Raw genomic sequence first — 19,253 nt, 5'->3', positions numbered from 1 at the left:
CTGACATCGTCAAACGAGAATGTTAATAGTATTTTTCAGCTTTCGTGAGTCCTACACATTATTAAACTACTTTTACGGTTTCAGCTCGCTTTTTTTATTGTCATTATATTATGTCCGAAGTTTCTAATACCTTACAGTTTTAGTGGTCATGGAAGATTGAGGTCTAATTATTCGTAGACTTTTGAATATTGTGTTAAAAACCAAAAAAACAATTCTAGACTTTTACCTTTCATTTCACTCAGATTTTTTTCTCCTTGTGTATGCTGACCTCAAGATGCTATCTCAGCTTCTCCTTGACGTATAGGTGAGTTCACGGGACTCAAGTCGGAGTGTTGCTAACACTGGCCCTAAGCCTCACTCAGAACAAAAATATTAGTATCTTGATCTTTTTTTTTTTTTTATTGCTTAGATTGGGAGACGAGCTCACAGACCACCTGGTGTTAAGTGGTTACTGGAGCCCATGGACATCTACAACGTAAATGCGCCACCCATCTTGAGATATAAGTTCTAAGATCTCAGTATATGTAGTTACAACGGCTGCTCCACCCTTCAAACCGAAACGCATTACTGCTTCACGGCAGAAATAGGCTGGGCGATGGTACCTACCCGCGCGGACTCACAAGAGGTCCTACCACCAGTGATCGCTTGGTATTGGGCATTCATACATACGAAAAGCTAAGAGACATATTTAGGTCCGAGTTAAGGAGTTAACGAATAACTCAGAGCAAGAGTCTGCGGTTTGTAAGCATGCCTTGGACAGTGGTACCAACTATAATGTATGTAATTATATTTGTAAATGTGCAAAGTAAACAAGCTATTTCTTGTCGATTCACATCGGTGGCAACACTGCATTCCAAATTCAGGTGTAAAGTCATTACGATATAGACCATACTGCGAGGGCCTCCTTGATTAAAAATAAAATTGATGATTTTTAAATAATTTCAATCGATGGACTGAGGTATTCTGTAATAACTGGAGCCCATAGTCAACACAATCTGATTGGCATTTACTATATTAGGATATGATATTTAAGTGTTAATATGTAGTTTAAAATGTATTTATATTTTTACGAAATATAAATATGTGTTTCGAGTTTTCATATCACATATAAACCATATAAAAAGAGTTAATGCATAACGAAAAAGTTTAATTTCACTGAACACTCACGATCGAAAATCGAACTTACTACACATAAAATTCCAGCTTACTCGAACTCCTAAGACAAGCAAAACTCAATCAATACAGCGAAATCCTTTACCTCAGAACTCTGGCTTTAATAGCTGTTCTAGGAAACATTGGATCGAAGGCGAGCTAGGAACTAGGAACTAAAAGAAAACTATTAAGGCACGTGTATAGTTGAACGTACAGTCTTAAAACCGTTTGCACACCCGCCGTTTTGAGAGGAATCAATATAGATGGTTTTCGTATTCCGCACCACGCGGAATCAATTTGAGAACTCCTGCTGCGGGTCAAAGGATATTTATGAAGATAACTTCGATTTATGGAGATTGTTTTAGATTTTTATCTCAACGTGCGTCCGTGTAAACACGTTATGGGAACTGCATTAGTTAAGATAAACGTGATAAGATTCAATATCGGATACTTTTTTAGTATTTTCGGTCTAAGACCGCATGGGTTTGAATCTGTGCTCCACGTAGGGACAAGTTAGCATAGCCATTTAACAGTCTTACCCCTGGTCTGCTTTGTTTACTTATTTCCGGGGATTCCCAAACTGTTTTGGACCAGAGACTCCTTTTGCAAAACTTGAACTTATACGTTAGACCCCCCCCCCTTGGTTTTTTGGAGAGAGGGATTACTGGTGGCCCGGAGGCCTTTCCAATTTCACCAAGATAGACGGGCGAGTACGGGCTCAGTCAGGAGGGATGAGATTTGCTAACAGCTGCCCGAGAGATCGGTCTGCTCAAGGACACAAACTTGTGCACACTTATCGACTTATTGGTCTTTAAAAAGTACAATAATAATAATACCTACTAAACTATTCGTCATCCTAATAATAAATTGGTAGGTACACATAAAACAAATAATACAGTATCTTGAAAATTTCAAACAAGAACTTTTGTTAATTATTTAGAGATCTATTTTTAGAACTCGTCGACCGCCAAAATCAGTTATCGTCTATATCGACCCCCGGGATATATCTGCTTTCCGAATCGGTGCATAAATTGTGAATGGTAGCTTTAAAATCACCTACATTAAAAAAAAATTAAGTCATTGATATTGATTATTTTTCAATAAATTTTAAAAGATCTATAACGGCAGCTAGTTTTATGTTATACAAGGTAATTACAAGTTTTTCGTAAGTAGCGCTGATGCGTGGCGTATTAATAATTAAAGAATAAAGAATAAAAATTCCAGATTATAGCATAAAAATTCTGAATTGTGCTATTTGAATTTAATATGAAACGACAACATTATTCCTTATCACGGCAGTTATGCAAGCTAGCAAAGCGACTTATGGGAATTTTATAGAGATTTTATAGTCCTTGATTATAGCAAATCAAACCAACACATAAAAAAATACATGTGTGCAATTCACACGTGGTAGAAGTGAAACCTTCCAAAATTAAAATACAATTATCCTAAACGTCTTAAGTATATGTAAAATTTTGTCATTAGTAAATAATTGTAAGGTAGCGCCCTCTGTGAATTGATATTTTAATTTCACGTATAATCCTAAATTAAAATTCACTACAAGAGCTTTCATACACACGTTAGTATTAAAAAATCTCACAGATGGCGCTGTATTAAATAGTATGTATATTTCTGTCTCATTCTTTGCTCGCTTCATCCTACACATTTTTGTATTTGTGTCTCTTACTTGTCGTTTTTTCCGTTGCATCCGGTTTGAAATCACAACGATTCTAAAGAAGTTTTCACTTCAATAAAAATGTGAACAAAATTTATACACCGCATCATTTAGATCAGTAACGGATTGACGTAACTTTCGAATGAAGATAGTTTGTGATTGAATCATACACGGCTTTAATTATTCTCGGAAAACGAATATAACAAGAATGAAGCTAGTAAGCAATCGTTTGTGAATTTTGAAGTTATACTTCTTTAGGTGCTTTATGAAAAATTTATGAGAGTGAAATTTTACGATGCGCGCGCACCGTGACATAAAATTAACAGAATGAAGTTGCCCACTAAATCGCTCATTACAATACGACCGACGTAACTTGGCGAGTCTGAATATAGCCGCAGGTGAACTTTCCGAACCGTACCGGCGAATTACCGAATTTATACGATGTCAAGAAAACAGATGTCCAATATGCGTGTTTGAGGATGTTGTTTAATCGATTTTTTTTCAAATTGATTAAAATTTAAATAAAAAAAAGGAAACAAATTTAATAAAAATAAAGTATAAATTCTTGCGCGCGTACATAAGTACACGCACCCTTTTTTTTCTAAATAATGATACTTATAGTATATTTCAATTATAGTGGTATGTAGTACATCTTATAGTTGTAGTACTTTTTAATAATTCTTGCGTTTTATTGACAAAAGCTCTATGTGATCATTTTTTTTTCATGAATACACTTTAATTATGCTACGTATGTATGCGACACCATACAAACATAATGTCATACATAATGCACTTTATGTTACCACTCAGCACTTCCCCTTCTGTATCGGGGAAATACTAAGTGTATTAGTTCTGCATCGTATCGAGACACCAGTGTGATTTATCTCGTAAATAACACTTGCTTCGGCCTTACCGATCTTATGAGGGTGGGCTTACAAGTGCGGATTTGCAACCAAACTGACATCAAACATTTTGAGCTTAGATTTTATTGCTTGGCACACAAGCATTGTTGTCACTTGTGTATTTATTTTTGTGTGATTTAAATCAAACTTTACGAACATACTCAAAACACACACTTTAATAGGAAATATGTAGTTAATAGCAAAAGTTTAGTTCAAAAGCGAAGTTATTATATTGTCATTGAACCTATGATACTTGTATAAATTTTCAAGTAAGTCCTTCATTATCCAATTGGTGAAAATTACATTAAAACTTTCTTAATATTTTTTTTATTGCTTAGATGGGTAGATGAGCTCACATGATGTTAAGTGATTACTGGAGCCCATAGGCATCTACAACGTAAGTGCTCCACCCACCTTGAGATATAAGTTCTAAGGTCTCAAGTAGTCAATACGGTAATAAGTTACATAGATAGATACAGCTCTAGCTAATAGAAACGTGTTAATACAAATAAAATAAATATTGAAAAACGATCGTTATTATAAGACAAGCGAATATCTTCAGATACTTTCATTCGGAAATATTCAACGCTTCAAATTTCGAGAAGGGAACAAATGCTTTTAGCAATGTTGTACGGTAATGCGCGCCGGCCCCTTGAATTTTTCATTCCCTTGTGGCTCGACAACTAAGCATTACCAAAATTGCGTCATATTTCTTTTCTCAACACATACGTAGTAGGAAATAGTTAAGAGAATTGTTGGTTCACGGACCATTTTCCGTGTTATGCTTGAAGGGAAGTAATTATTTTATTCAAACGACGGCCGAAGCATGTTATTGGATTACACTAAGCAATAACAGGAAGAGACGTTTATGTATTTTTTTCTTTCTTTTTAGGCGGATTTTCGCAGCTTTCGTTTTTCATTAAATACATATTTTCAGAATAATTATGTCGTATTTTGATGGCAATTCGTAATAATGCTTCAAGAAATATAATAATTCTTCTAAAGTCACTTTATTAAGTGATGCTCCAAAATATTTAGAATTCATTTCTGAAATCGGGCTGTTCTCGGATCGTCTTAAAAACCTTTTATATTGTATAAATGTAATACGATCTAGTTATTCGAGTTTGGAAGAACAACGGACTAGGGTATTTCATTGTTATTTCAAATGTTTTTTTTCATTAATAACTCGTGGATTGTGTAATAGCCTTAATAAATAATTACAAACGCTCGATATCAAATAGGGTCAAATCAGATCCCTAATATCAACTATTTAGAATGTGGTTTCAAAATCGTCAAAAAACCCGAAACTTGAGCAAAGAGTACACATTAAAATCTTATGGACATGTTTTTATTAATTACATGGGTGCACAGGCCTATTCGGAACAAGTGATTACATTACATGGATCATGTTATATCGATAACGACCTATTGAGGTTCGCGGGGATGCGCTGGATGGAAGCAGCGCAGGACCGATCTTTGTAGCGATGTTTGGGGGAGGCCTATGTCTAGCAATGGACGTCTGGGGGTGGGAAGAAGATTACATTACAGCGTGAATGACGCCGTTTAAAACATGAAGTCGAAATCTCACTTTAATTGTATAACAATTGCTCCCGGCAACAAATTATAACACAAAACGTCAAGTCAAATTTTTTATAACGGTACAATATGCTGCTCTACTACCAGTGTCATAAAGTGATTTCATTCACTATACGTTAAGAAAACTTAGTTTAATTCACTTGATATTTCCTGTGTCAATATAGGATTTCGGTTACCGTATAGTTCAGGCACCTATGACGCTATCAAGGTAATTCATACTGGATGAGATTTTATTAGTGTAGTTATAAGGTTAATGGACCATTTCGGTGTTTGTTTAGTGCTGTAATGTTTTATTGTACCAGCAAACTGAGGTAACTTATGGAACAAACAAAGATTCGTAGATAGCTTAACAGTGCTAAGAGATGAGTAGTATGTTTCAAAGTATACGATATAATAAAGCCATTATAGAAAAATTTAAAACTTCTACCTCCTATCTTAAGATGGAAAGGAGAATTCACACTGCCATGTTACTAGGCTCCGTTTACTACATTCACTTAAAAAGAGATGAGGAGTGAGTTTGCAGAATCATCAATTTAAAAAAAAAACTAATAATAAAAACGTACGTATTGTCAATGTGTAAGATCGTCTCTACCTTTATTTCAAATAGCACAAATGTAACTAATTTTAATGACAATTTTATTGGTATCCATTCTGCCATCCATGATTGGCAGATGGTGTCATCACTAGCGCATTCAACTTAACGATTACAGACTTATAGAAGGCTTTCTAACATCTGCCTCGTGCGAACCTAGAGTAATTGGACATAGTAAGGACGTTGGCAGGAAACTATCGGCGGAGACTATATAGATAACTGAGATTTACTTGCAAAGTGGAAGGAAAAAGATCGTAGGGGCGCATCCCAATATACAGATAGGAGCAGTCAGGAGCAGGTTACTGGTGGTAGGACCTCTTGTGAATCCGCGCGGGTGGGTACCACCGCTCTGCCTATTTCTGCCGTGAAGCAGTAATGCATTTCGGTTTGAAGGGTGGGGCAGCCGTTGTAACTATACTGAGATGTTAGAACTTATATCTCAAGGTGGGTGGCGCATTTACGTTGTAGAAGTCCATGGGCTCCAGTAACCACTTAACACCAGGTGGGCTGCGAGCTCGTCCACCCATGAAAGCAATAAAAAAAAAAGAATCAATAATACATATTCATACCAGACTGTTTTCAAAATCAGAAGACATACTTTGTATTCGAATATGTAAATACATCTCCTTACTTTATACTCTTATACTCTCATATATAATCTCCTTTATATGCACTTTGATATTGATTTTGTCTTATCTCATTGTCAGTTTTCGGCTGAAGATGAACCCTATAGTACTATTTGTATAAAAATCGTAAATTTGTTGAAACTGTTCGCAAGCCACTTATCGTAGGTTGATTATACAACATGTGCTATTTTGATGTATGAGCTATTAAATTGTGAAATTTCGTCGAAAACCCCTTTTTTGCGGGAATGATAAAATACCTCGCTTCTCACAAAATTTCGTATTTTAAATATAACTAGAGGTCCCGCAGTAGTCGAAATTCGACTATAATTAATAGGAATTGTCAGTTTGTACACTATTATAATTGTATTTTATACTTCTATAATCACAAATTTCGCCAAGACTACACTATAAAAAATATTAATAAATACAAACAATATTTAATCTGTTCTCAATATGACAACAGACGTCAAGAACAAAAGTTTGACAATAAATAGTATGCATGCGTGTGTGCGTCAAATACATGGTATGTAGTGTGTGTAATGTTTTCTTTATTGATTTAATGTATCTTTTATGCATTATTTAAAAAAAATATTAGCATTGTGCACTTCTTCTCTATATTCTCTATAAGTGTGGAAAATTTCATACTCCTCCGTCCGCGCAATTTTCGTAAAAAGGGATACAAAGTTTTTGCTTTTTTTTTTTTTTTTTATTGCTTAGATGTGTGGACGAGCTCACAGCCCACCTGGTGTTAAGTGGTTACTGGAGCCCATAAACACCTACAACGTAAATGCGCCACACACCTTGAGATATAGTTCTAAGGTCTCAGTATAGTCACAACGGCTGCCCCACCCTTCAAACCGAAACGCATTACTGCTTCACGGCAGAAATAGGCGGGGCGGTGGTACCTACCCGTGCGGACTCACAAGAGGTCCTACCACCAGTAAAAATTGCTTGCTTCATGTATTAATATATAGATAAATACTTTAATTATGGTAGAATTAATTGGGAATCAAAAAAGTGTGTGCGAGTTATGTATAAAGTATGTTTCCGTGGTTACTCAAGAGGCTTAAATTCCTTATTTCGGGTGAGTGTACCCCACCTAATAAATAACGGGTCATCAATAAGTGAGAGGATCTCGGTTGCTTCGAAAACAGGTATTCATAAATATACATGAATCGATATGGGAGTTTTCCTTTAACGAAATTAGCCGTTGACTAATTCGAAGAATTTGCCTTAAAGATGAACGGATTATGTTTGTTTCATTATGTACTTTAATATCGTATGCTTATTTTAGGTTTAAAGCGACGGTAATTAATAAAATTAGTGTTTAAAAAATACAATAAAATTTTTATTTTACGAGTATTTCATATAATATTTTATGCATTTGCTACTTTCTTGACAATATGTAGCTTATTATCTCGCTTAGTATCTCGTGAATTTCGTAAAAGTCTGTTTTCTGTGATCTTCGGAGTTCATTCGAACCGAAAACCGAAAAACCGAAGAAAGTACTAGGCATAGTAGGTACTTTATTCTCCTCAGCTTGTCAATGAGATTTTTCTGTTTCATAACTATTAGTGCTATTACGAGCATTAGTGCTAGTACATATTAAATAAATGTGAACATTTCATCCAACGGTACACGAAATTAACAACAAAACAACGGAGAAAAACGTACTATAAAAAATATATGTAAATCTTGAGGATTCAATGATATTATTTATGATAGAATTTAGACTACCGGCATAAGTTATTTAAGTTAATCTAAGCAATAAAAAATAAATAAAAAAACTGAGCGACTCCGAGAAAGTCGAGTAAAGATCTCCAATACTAAATCTAAATATGGATTTAGTACTCAAGTGTCAAAAAAACTGAACAAAATTATACAAACACATACTATAAAATTGTTGAACAGCTCACGGCACATAAGATTTACTGTACTGTAGTGGATTGAAGTCCTTACACGTCACGATGTAAATTGCGATTAACTTTAAAATTTGCACATAGACGAAGGACCGATGCCAACATAATGATTTTATTTGTTTGGACTATTTATTACCTTGACAGGAAGCAATTGGAAAAAATAATTTGTTTTAGTTTGTCTATTAACAGCATACTGTGTATTTCTTTCTCAATCTAGATTAATTATTTATACAGACATAAATTGAGAAATGTTAAGTAGAACCAACTTCTTATTAAAACTGTATATTTAAACAGATTATAAACGCCAAAATCGTCACGTGCTTCATTATATTTTCTTACAGTTACAAATTCTACACAGATCTACCAAAGCGTATAATGTAGAAATTGGCCAGTGGAAAACGAATTTCATTGCTGGCAAAACGCTGAGGTAATTTCATGGAACATTTACCCCAACCGGGGGTAGTGTTTACCGAAGGCTCTCACCGATGTGCGTTTTAAGCCACCGAGTCTTCATTTTTTAATATGAATCTTTGTTTTTTGGATTAGAAATCATTATAGCTTTAAGCCCTCTCTGGGTTCATCGTGTTCTTGATTTATTGAAAATGAAGAATTTTAAACGTATGCAAGTTTTGCGCAGTTTCTGTCCGCCCCAAGAAATTTTCAACTACTAACCTCTTGAACTGCATGATGATTATGGAACTTTTTTTATTTTTTTTATTTGCACACATACCAAGATCGATTCGCTAAAGAACATCTTTGGGCTCAGCATAAAAAAGGTCAGAATATCTATTTTTCTCTCTAGATGAGCGGTATGCTTATTTACTTTCAATGTTATCTGAATATCAACAGCAGTCCGTTCTCACAATTAATCAAAGTTCTCACAGTCCGCTCGAAGTCTATTCGGCACTAAAATTAATAATTATTCCATTATTATTCCCTCCGCAAACGTATTTATCTGAATACAAAACAACTAAGAAATATCTTGGTAGGCAGACGTTTCCATTGGCCTCGGAATAAATTACAAACTCATTTAATTTTGTGTTGTTTGTAATCCCCACAATAATTTCTTTCAAGGCTTTTATTTCAATCTGGCCGGGGTCGGTAGAATTCAGGATTAGAAATGATTTACGAGACTTCACAGATTATAGGAAATAATAAACGTTATTAAATTGCACAAGTTCCTTGTTTGGTGAAATTTTAATAAGAGAGATCAGACGTTATGTTAATAAACGTTTCTTTGCTGTTCTAATTAAAAGTTCCGTTGACTCGATGCGCTCGTTTAGCTCGAGGACAAATTGATCTTCAGTTCCCGGGTATTTAATTCTTTTCTGTCATAGACTAAATTAACATTGATATATCTGGACTACCTTTTTTTACGAACTACTGTAACGTTAAGACAAGCGATTTAATGAAAACTTTATGTGCTTTGTTTAAATATTATCTATAAACATGTATAAAAAATTTAATCATATTTTTATACAATGACTATCTGATCCGGCAGACTTCGTAGCGCCTCAATCGATAAATAAAATACCTAAACTTTTGTATAAAATAAACTTAAAACAAACAAAAGTAATCCGTCCAACGAGGGACACATCAAAGGAAAAACAAAATTGTTATTTTTATTTAATTTCGAGCATTTTTTTAATTATCTACCTTTTAAACCTTCTCTGGATTTCCACAAATAATTCAAGATCAAAAATAGCCAAATCGGTCCAGCCGTTCTTGAGTGTTAGCGAGACTAACGAATTTATATATATATATATATATATATATAGATTTTACTAACCCTCCACGGTGCTTAAGTTTCCCCTGGACTTAAATAGTTTTAGGATATTTTCATTGGATTAGCGATAATCATAACAGGAATGTCATGGGACCTTCTTATTCTTGCCCTTATTCCGTATTATGTGGGATTGGCGCAGCATGGCCTCTTATCATGTTGCATAAGGATTTGGCACGAGTTTTACGACCGGCTACCTACCTGACGTCAACCCTCCCTACATAGTATGTATATCCACAGCAACGTGCCATAGTGATGAATTACTTCTGTTTTTTCTTTTGGTATTTCTTTCAATTGAATTTCGTTCTATGTTTTTCTTTTTATTATTTAAAATTATTTACGCTCGACTGTGGTTTTTCAAATACCAAAAGATCAAAATATCGTCTTTTATTAATTTTTCTGTAATTTCATCGATCCTGAGTCATTGAATCGATACTTATCTCAATTTAAATAAATTAGAAGCTATGCGTTTTAAAGCAGAATGTACATATAAATGGTAAAGAAGCCGGCATTACTAGCTCACAAAAGTTAGAAAGGTGCACGAATTTAGATCAGATGTAAATACGGTCAGCATTAAATAAATAGGAGCGTATGATTTCATTATACCGTACCGTTCTTGCAACGTGGAAAACGTCCGGGTAGCCGTTTGAATATAATTCACGTTGTACTGTTTTTTTCTTAAATTATTCTTGTGAATATTCTAGAAAATCTCTAACTAAACCAGTGAACAGAAGTCTACGATAAAGTGCACACGTAGCGCGAAAGTTTACCGAGTCGATCTTGGTGCGCGCCACAAATCAACTTAACCAGCGCGCGCTACTGCAAACTACGTGGTACAATCGATTCGAAATTTCGAAGTTGGGGTTTCTCCAGTCGTTCTCAATATTAGTGTAAAATTTTATTGTTTCCATGTACATATTATATTGAAAGCAATATTTTGTTTCAGCTACGTTTGCAAACGACGTCCTTTATTAAAATATTGCTATTATCTATTTATTAATACGTGAAGCAAAAACTTTGTATCCCTTTTTACGAAAATTGCGCGGACGGAGGAGTATGAAATTTTCCACACTTATAGAGAAGAAGTGCACAATGCTAATTTTTTTTTTAAATAATGCATAAAATATACATTAAATCAATAAAGAAAACATTACACACACTACATACCATGTATTTGACGCACACACGCATGCATACTATTTATTGTCAATCTTTTGTTCTTGACGTCTGTTGTCAAATTGAGAATAAATTAAATATTGTTTGTCTTTGTTAATATTTTTTATAGTGTAGTCTAGGCGAAATTTGTGATTATAGAAGTATAAAATACAATCTTAATAGTGTACAAACTTACAATTCCAATTAATTATAGTCGAATTTCGACTACTGCGGGACCTCTAGTAAGACTTATTTTGTTGAAATCACTACAATGGTGTTTGAAAAATTTGTTACGGATATGATCCACCAATATCATTTTTTTCACATATTTGATTCACCACAAGTTCTCAGATTAATACTTTAAACGCCATTTTGAATATATCTATAATTTTCAACCATACGGTACAGAATACACTTCAAAACACCTTAAGCAGTTTGTTTATACCATAACAAGATAACAATGAAAAGAAAAATCTCCGAGCGATCCACCGAACGGTATTATACACCAACTGCAAATATGGATGTTTCGAACCAGTATAAGACATTTATATGCAAGAATAACTTAAACATTTGGTTATAGCGATATACACTACTTATTAACAGCAAAAATGTATGTGTCTAATTTGATTTGATTTCTTGGGAAAAAAACGGTCCCATCCAAATCGTAGTCATTATCTTTCTTGATAACCAATTTATTACTAAAAAAGCTTTCACCAAAAAATTCAAAAAATATTGCGTATTAAAAAAACACTCTCCTCCGTTAGCATAAAACTATAAAATTTCATTTGCTTATTTAAATTGAAAAACAAACAAAACGCGCACAAATGTTGTGGTATAAATAACTAGTTTAAGCACCACCACAATATGCCTAATAACAACTACATAGAGGACGGAAGAGGCACCATCATGCCTACCCTTATGTCATTGTTGGGAACTGAAGTTGCTAAATAACTTTGTAACTAGCGCCCGACTACGGAAAATGGCGGTAAAGTGGATGTGCTGAAACAGTTCATGTTGATAGTTTTCTCCTTTGTGTTTTTGTCACTCATATTTTTTTTAGTTTGTTTGGAAGTTCTTAGAAAATATGATGTGGTGATTTACTTTAAGTTATTGGGGACTATCCTTAAGACGTTGTTAACCAATTTCAAAGCGACTGCTGTTTAACCATAAAACGCCGGTTGGATACTTTTCACTGGATATTTATCAAACAAATAGGTCTCTCGATATAATATATAGGTATCATATAAGAAGCACATATTTGGTATGTATTGACGAACTATTTTTGTAGGAAATATTTGCAATAGCGTGCTGTGCTATTCACATTTTAACCTCATCGTTATACCATCCTTAACTATTATCCTTATCTATTTAACGTCCGTCTGGTGTAGTGGTAAGTGACATGGTCACTACACTAGGGGGTCGCGGGTTCGAATCCCGCCAAGGGAAGATATTTGTATGATAAATATAAATGTCTTTTCCAGGGCTATGGATGTATATTAAATATATGTATGTGTATAATAAAAATCTTACATTTATTTCCGATATCTGGTACTTGTAACACAAGTTCTTTACGAACTTATCACGGGACCAGTTAACGTGGCGTGATTGTTAGTAAAATATTTATTTATATTTATTTATATTTATTTATTATCCTAGTTTCCATGAATTTTACAATATTAAACAGCAAATGAATGGAGATCGTTTGCCCGTTTACGACAAATGAAAAACATATTTGATCTATCTAGACTGTTCAGCTCATTACTGCTTAATAAATATATCTAAAGTTACTTTTGTGTTGCACAAGCATATTTGACTGACATTTAAATGACCAGTCGTATCTTTTAAATTGCATAAATTAATGATTCTAAGTTTACTATTTTTGCCTATGCGTTTATTTAATTTTGTTTTTGTGTTAAAATTGTTTTCTGAAGCCGAGGCGTTCTTAAAGTTCCCTTAACTCAAAACTGCAGAGTCTTAAGAAAGTGCCCTAATACACGTATATTGGGAAAACTCTTGATACCGACAAAGGCACGTCGCAGAGTTGGAAGGTGGCCAAGCCTTTACAAATAGGGACAACAGTGAAGTGATGTTAATAAACACTGGATTCTATTGCTTCTAATATTGTCAAATATTTTATAACAAATATAGACAGCAACGAAGTGCTCGCGATCGAACGATTTTATGTTGCTTAAAGATATACTATTATGCTCTTACGGTCCGAGATTGACTATTATGTTTGTAGTTTCGAAGTAAGTAAAATATACGTTTTGTTATCAAATACTAGTAAGTAAACTCAGCCAAACTGTTACCGTCATCTTGATTAATATTATTTGCTGTCTCTTTTTGGACCTTCCAATGGCTTTCTTTCTCAAATGTAGTTTCTGAGGATACAGGAATGCGTTTACCTACTTATCAATAATTCATCTTTATTATGAGTAATCGTTTGAGATGATCCTGTTATCTCGTTTTCCCATAGCATTGTTGGCCATAGGAGAACATTTACCTAGAACCAGTGCACTCATATCCCTAGTGCGTTTCCATAAATAGTTTATGCCAAGTATCATTGGTTTTTGAAATGATCTCAAGGTATTTTTATACTACCTTTGCTACTTATTATTATCCTTCTTTAAGGGATATTTATTTGACGAGAATCCTCAGAGCGTTAAGGACATCAATGAGCGACGGTGACCCTATCAAGAAAGTGTCGTCGTTTTATTTTCGCATCAGGCACTACGGTTGCAGAGAAGGTAGTTTTGCGAGCGCACACGGGTTGATAGCACTGTCCTTTTATTTAAGCCCAAAATAAGAATTTGCGTTTATTATCAAGATTCTAATGCAATTGATATTCAGATTCCATTTATTGGAGTTAGTTCTCATGGTTTAAGTCTTATTTGACTATTATGTGACTTTGTGATCGTTTAATTTTAGACGGTCATGTTATCGTCCTATGCGCTGATAAAACAAAAGATTGCTTAAAATCTCTGTTTCTAAAGGGCTGTAATCAACGGTATTATAATTTAGCGAGATTAAGATTTACACGCTCTCTACTAAGTGTAGTGTATAAATTCTGAAGAACCAAGAACAAAAAAAAAGATCAGATTATAATTGTCGTAACGATTCATAATCATATTGTCTTTTTAAAAAAAATTCAAATCAAAGTTTCAAAATAGCTTAAAATGTTTTTCATTTATATAACGTTAAAATAGTACAAGCCAGTAGTCACAGGACAGCACAGTGAATCTGAAGAGTTGTATCGTCACTCAACGGGCAAGAGACGCGTTGGTACTTGTATCGATAAATTCAAAATTTAGTTCTTCGAACTGGCGATGTTCGTATACTCATTTAGGTAATTTAATCTAGAATAGATCAATTATGAATACAATAATTTCCAATATTAATGTTTTATATAACAATCACAAAAATATTATTTCGCACTTCATACGTTCACTAAAAATAGATTTAAGGTTCAGAATTAACCAATTTTCGCTATAGATCTGGACTGCTAAGCTCATTTTAGTTACAAATAGATGATATCCACATTATTCCAATATAAGCTGCAAAGTAAAATCGCTAGGCCAAAATTGCGCTCTGAAAAATGCCCAAAAAATTAGAAAATTCTTGAAAAATATCTATTTTCTCCATTTTATCTTGCATGCAGACACCTAGACTTTTATTTATAATTAAAGCCACTATTTATATTTTTTTATATGGGCAATGATATTATGGTGATTATAAATATGTTAGTAAAGTCGAAGTCTGAATTGTATTGAGTAACTTTCAAGTCAGCAAATCACCATTTTCAATGTAGATAATTTTTATCGATAAACTTTAGCTCAGTAGTGGCACAGCATTGCTATTTGAACGGCAATACAACTGTATCCAATTCGTTATCGGATCCGACTTGGATTTGTCGACGTCTTGTGCGAGCACACAACGGTAAATTTTCAATGCGTCTAAGCCACAAGATAGAAATTGCATGTGATTCTGTTCGATTGAAAAAAATACGTGAGAAAGTCTTGTGCTGGTTCAGACACGATAAGTGACATTTTTAGTACGTGGCTTTTATTTAACTTAGATTCTGATTCCAGTGTTCAGATTAAGCTACACTAGTTTACTACAATGTTGTATTTAACTTCAATCGACTACAATAATATGTATTTAGTACAAAATATTGTGTTTCCTTTCGACTTTTTTGTCCGTGATTACAAAACCTTTCACAAAATCTTAATATTATATAATAAAAAATATACAAGTAAGCCATATAACTAATAAGTTAAATGTGGTAAAGATAATGATGGTATCATTATGAATACATTCGTGTTAGTTATGAAACCAACAGCGTAGTGTAATAAAAAAAAATGTTCAATGTTCAAAAATGTCAATCAAATGTTAAGAAACCAATAATTCTTGTAATTTCAGTACGAGGGTGATTATGATTAAAACAAGAAGATAGATAATGACGTTTCAATTCTTCTGTGTTTGAATAAATTTTACAAATTATTTCTTATTAATTTAATAATGATACAATGTATAACACTGTGATAAGTTTTTCTGTGGCTATATAGCTATTAAATTATATATACTTAACATTAACGCAAGTTAACATATTAATAAATTTATTTTGGAATGTCTATTTTTTTTTGTCAAAGAGTGGACTAACTGGTTTTACTAAAATTACTGAGATTGATAAAAATGTCTCATTCGTACTTTTGGCCTAACGAATACTTATCATTGAATATAAATCATTATGTCAATTTAAAAGCGTAAAAATTAGTTTTGTTTGTTAGGCTTCTATCTCTTGACCACTAAACTGATCAGCATGATTTTTTTACTAACGTTGTCATAAATAGAAAAAAAGGATACAGGGTACCTTCCATCCAGGAACCAAGTACTATTTATTCCCGAGAGACATAATTGTTTCCTCTACAATAACGCAAGCGAAGCCGCGTATAAAATATGTATAAAATAGTATTGAGCATTAATTACAGTTCTACAATTTATATTTTATTGTTAAATTAATGTGTACGAAAATTCTGTAACTAAGCATTTAATTAAATCTATTTAGAGCTTTTAATTCATCAAGTCAGTAAAATTTAATACATAGTTAACTCATTTCATGTTTGTTAAACAAAAGGCTTAATGAGGAATTTTATTAAACATATGATGTATGTGTGTGTGTATGTATAGATGTACATGTATCTGTATCTCGATAAACATTTGAAACGGATTGCTAAAGATCTCAAATAATAATATAAATCTAAAGCGACTTTTGTGGGGATAACAACGAAAGGGAAGATCTTCCACTGAGCGGGTGTAATTGCCCGGTAGACCGACGGTTCTAATGTTGTAGTTCGGAACTTGTAAATATGCAAGCTTATCTTGAAAATGTCGTAAGCCAGATTCTAGCGTTTGTCAAATATCTTGTGTGTGACGCATGTCATGTCGCTTATAGCACCTTACTTTTTTTTTTATTGCTTAGATGGGTGCACGAGCTCACAGCCCACCTAGTGTTAAGTGGTTACTGAAGTCCATAGATATCTACAACGTAAACGCGCCACCCACCTTGAGATATAAGTTCTAAGGTCTCAGTATAGTTACAACGGCTGCCCCACCTTTCAAACCGAAACGCATGACTGCTTCACGACAGAAATAGGTAGGGTGGTGATACTTACCCGTGCAGGTTCACAAGAGGTCCTACCACCAGTAAACTTTTGTTCAGATTTAAAAAACAGGATAAAGATTAGTCAAAACGCACGACGGCACCTGGGAATACTTTATGTTACAAAATCGACATAGGAAATTTCTCAAAAAATTCGATCCAACAAAAATAATAGAATCTGTTTATTTTATTATTGAAAATCGTCACATGTTTCGCGAAACGAAGTTCCTGTGAAGGAAGTACGAAGATCGGTGAAAGCGAACGCGTCAGATATCAATAAAATTAGTTTTATGTCACCGCGTTCAGCGTCGGATACTTTCTCAATAATTTTATCGAATAAGGATGCGCGGAGAGAAGATAAATTATTTTGTGCCTCGTCAACTGCATATTATTGAAGCCATGTGTGTATGTTTCTACGCGTACATCGGGAGTCATGTGTTAATTTTACACAGTAACCAGTTAAAGTCAACTTGATCGAAGATCAGATAAATTTTCAGCATAGACGGATGAATGATAATCATTGATTTGAAAAACCGTTCTATTAAAATAAATGTATGCATAAGTTAGTCGCTTAGTATTGAGAATCCTGTCAACAAATCATTGCACTACATATTATTATAACTAGACGATTAGCTTTGCTCGTTTTTTTTTAATGATAAATTGTGTTTTTTAGAAATTATATTTAAATACGAATTACATATTGATAAAATGATGAAATATTCCAAGATCGTTTGGGCATTTTTAAGTGAACACGTGAGTTAAAAAGACACAAATAATATAAATAAGCAATTCATTTTCTTGGTTCAACCTTAAACCAAACACCCATTGGCTTCGGGTGGCTTAACAACGCCATCTGCTGAAATAGTTATAGTTTTACTGTGTCTTTAAAGCAGTTAGTTGCTCTCAATTATGAAAATAGTATTATTATTCGCCAATAGAGATAAGATTAACATCCAAAAATGCCTATACTAAATTCAGAACCATATTCAAAATATACGTATTTTAAAATGTATTATTATCCACCAAGACAACCGCTAATATTTCTGGCAGTTTAATCACATCGGGGTCTAGCGCTGAAAATATAGATAAAGTGGGTCATCATTTACTATATTGTCTCAGGGGATTAATAGCATCATAGCTGCCCGAAATTTCCTACCTGGTGCCCCTCGCGGACTATCGAGGTAAACAGGGAAGGGACTGTCGTAAACATAACTGAATGAAGGTATTCCGAATTAGCATGAATTTACGTAGAGCTGTGATATGTTGTGAAGGGTGCTTTATTATTTGGAAAGATAGCGTTTTCTGTTTAAAACCTTAACTTTGGTTAGTGTGTTGATGGACCGCCAGTGAGCCAGGCCGCTGCTTATTGCCGAGTACTCTCCCCAAACCTCGTAAGAAGGACAAATGTCTCCGATATTGAACATCGATCGAAACGGCAATTATTCTTTTATTAAAGTGAAACTTTAATTATTACATCGTCTCAAACTTTTTCGTCTGTGTGTTGCATGTCGCGTGACGGTCGGCCACGGAGTAGGGATGAAGTGAAAGGCACCCGTCAGTGCAACCAAGGCCAATATGGTGGCGCCTATAGTTCGCAGCAGCTGACCATGTAGTGTATAGACTATTACTCATTTGTGCCAGTACTCCACGCTATTTTGTTTTTGTCAGTGTTTAATGTAAATGTTTGTCAGAGTTAAATGTCTATAATGTGAAAAAAAGTTTCACTTTTACTGTCATTTCATAAAACCACACAATCCTTTTTTTATTAATTGTTATTAATTTGGTGTAGTTCTTTGATAAATTGTACTCTTGTATTCGTATTGAGAAGTATGACATGAATTTCGGAAGTTGTAGGACGCTACGATGAATAATAATGCCATCCCTTGAGGCCCGGTTTACATTGTAAATCCGTCGGTTTATGTAACGAGAAATTGTAATTAACATTTTACCAACGAGTTTATCATTATTTTCAGGTTTAATTAAGACGTCTGGCTATCGTAACTTCGAAGTTTACATTACAGTGATCCAGTTTCTTAAGCGTTTATATATATTTTTTGTAAATTATTTGATCATTTGAAATTTGGCAAACTGTTCCGGAAAATTTTTTTGTAAGAATAATAATTATCGATGATTATTTACGTATGTGCTCCGTCAATTCTCGCATACCAAAAGTTCTACTTTAGCAGAATTGTGA

Source organism: Bombyx mori, chromosome 8 (genome assembly GCF_030269925.1).
Source record: "Bombyx mori chromosome 8, ASM3026992v2".
Classification (NCBI taxonomy): Eukaryota; Metazoa; Arthropoda; class Insecta; order Lepidoptera; family Bombycidae; genus Bombyx; species Bombyx mori.
This window is presented reverse-complemented; position numbering follows the sequence as displayed.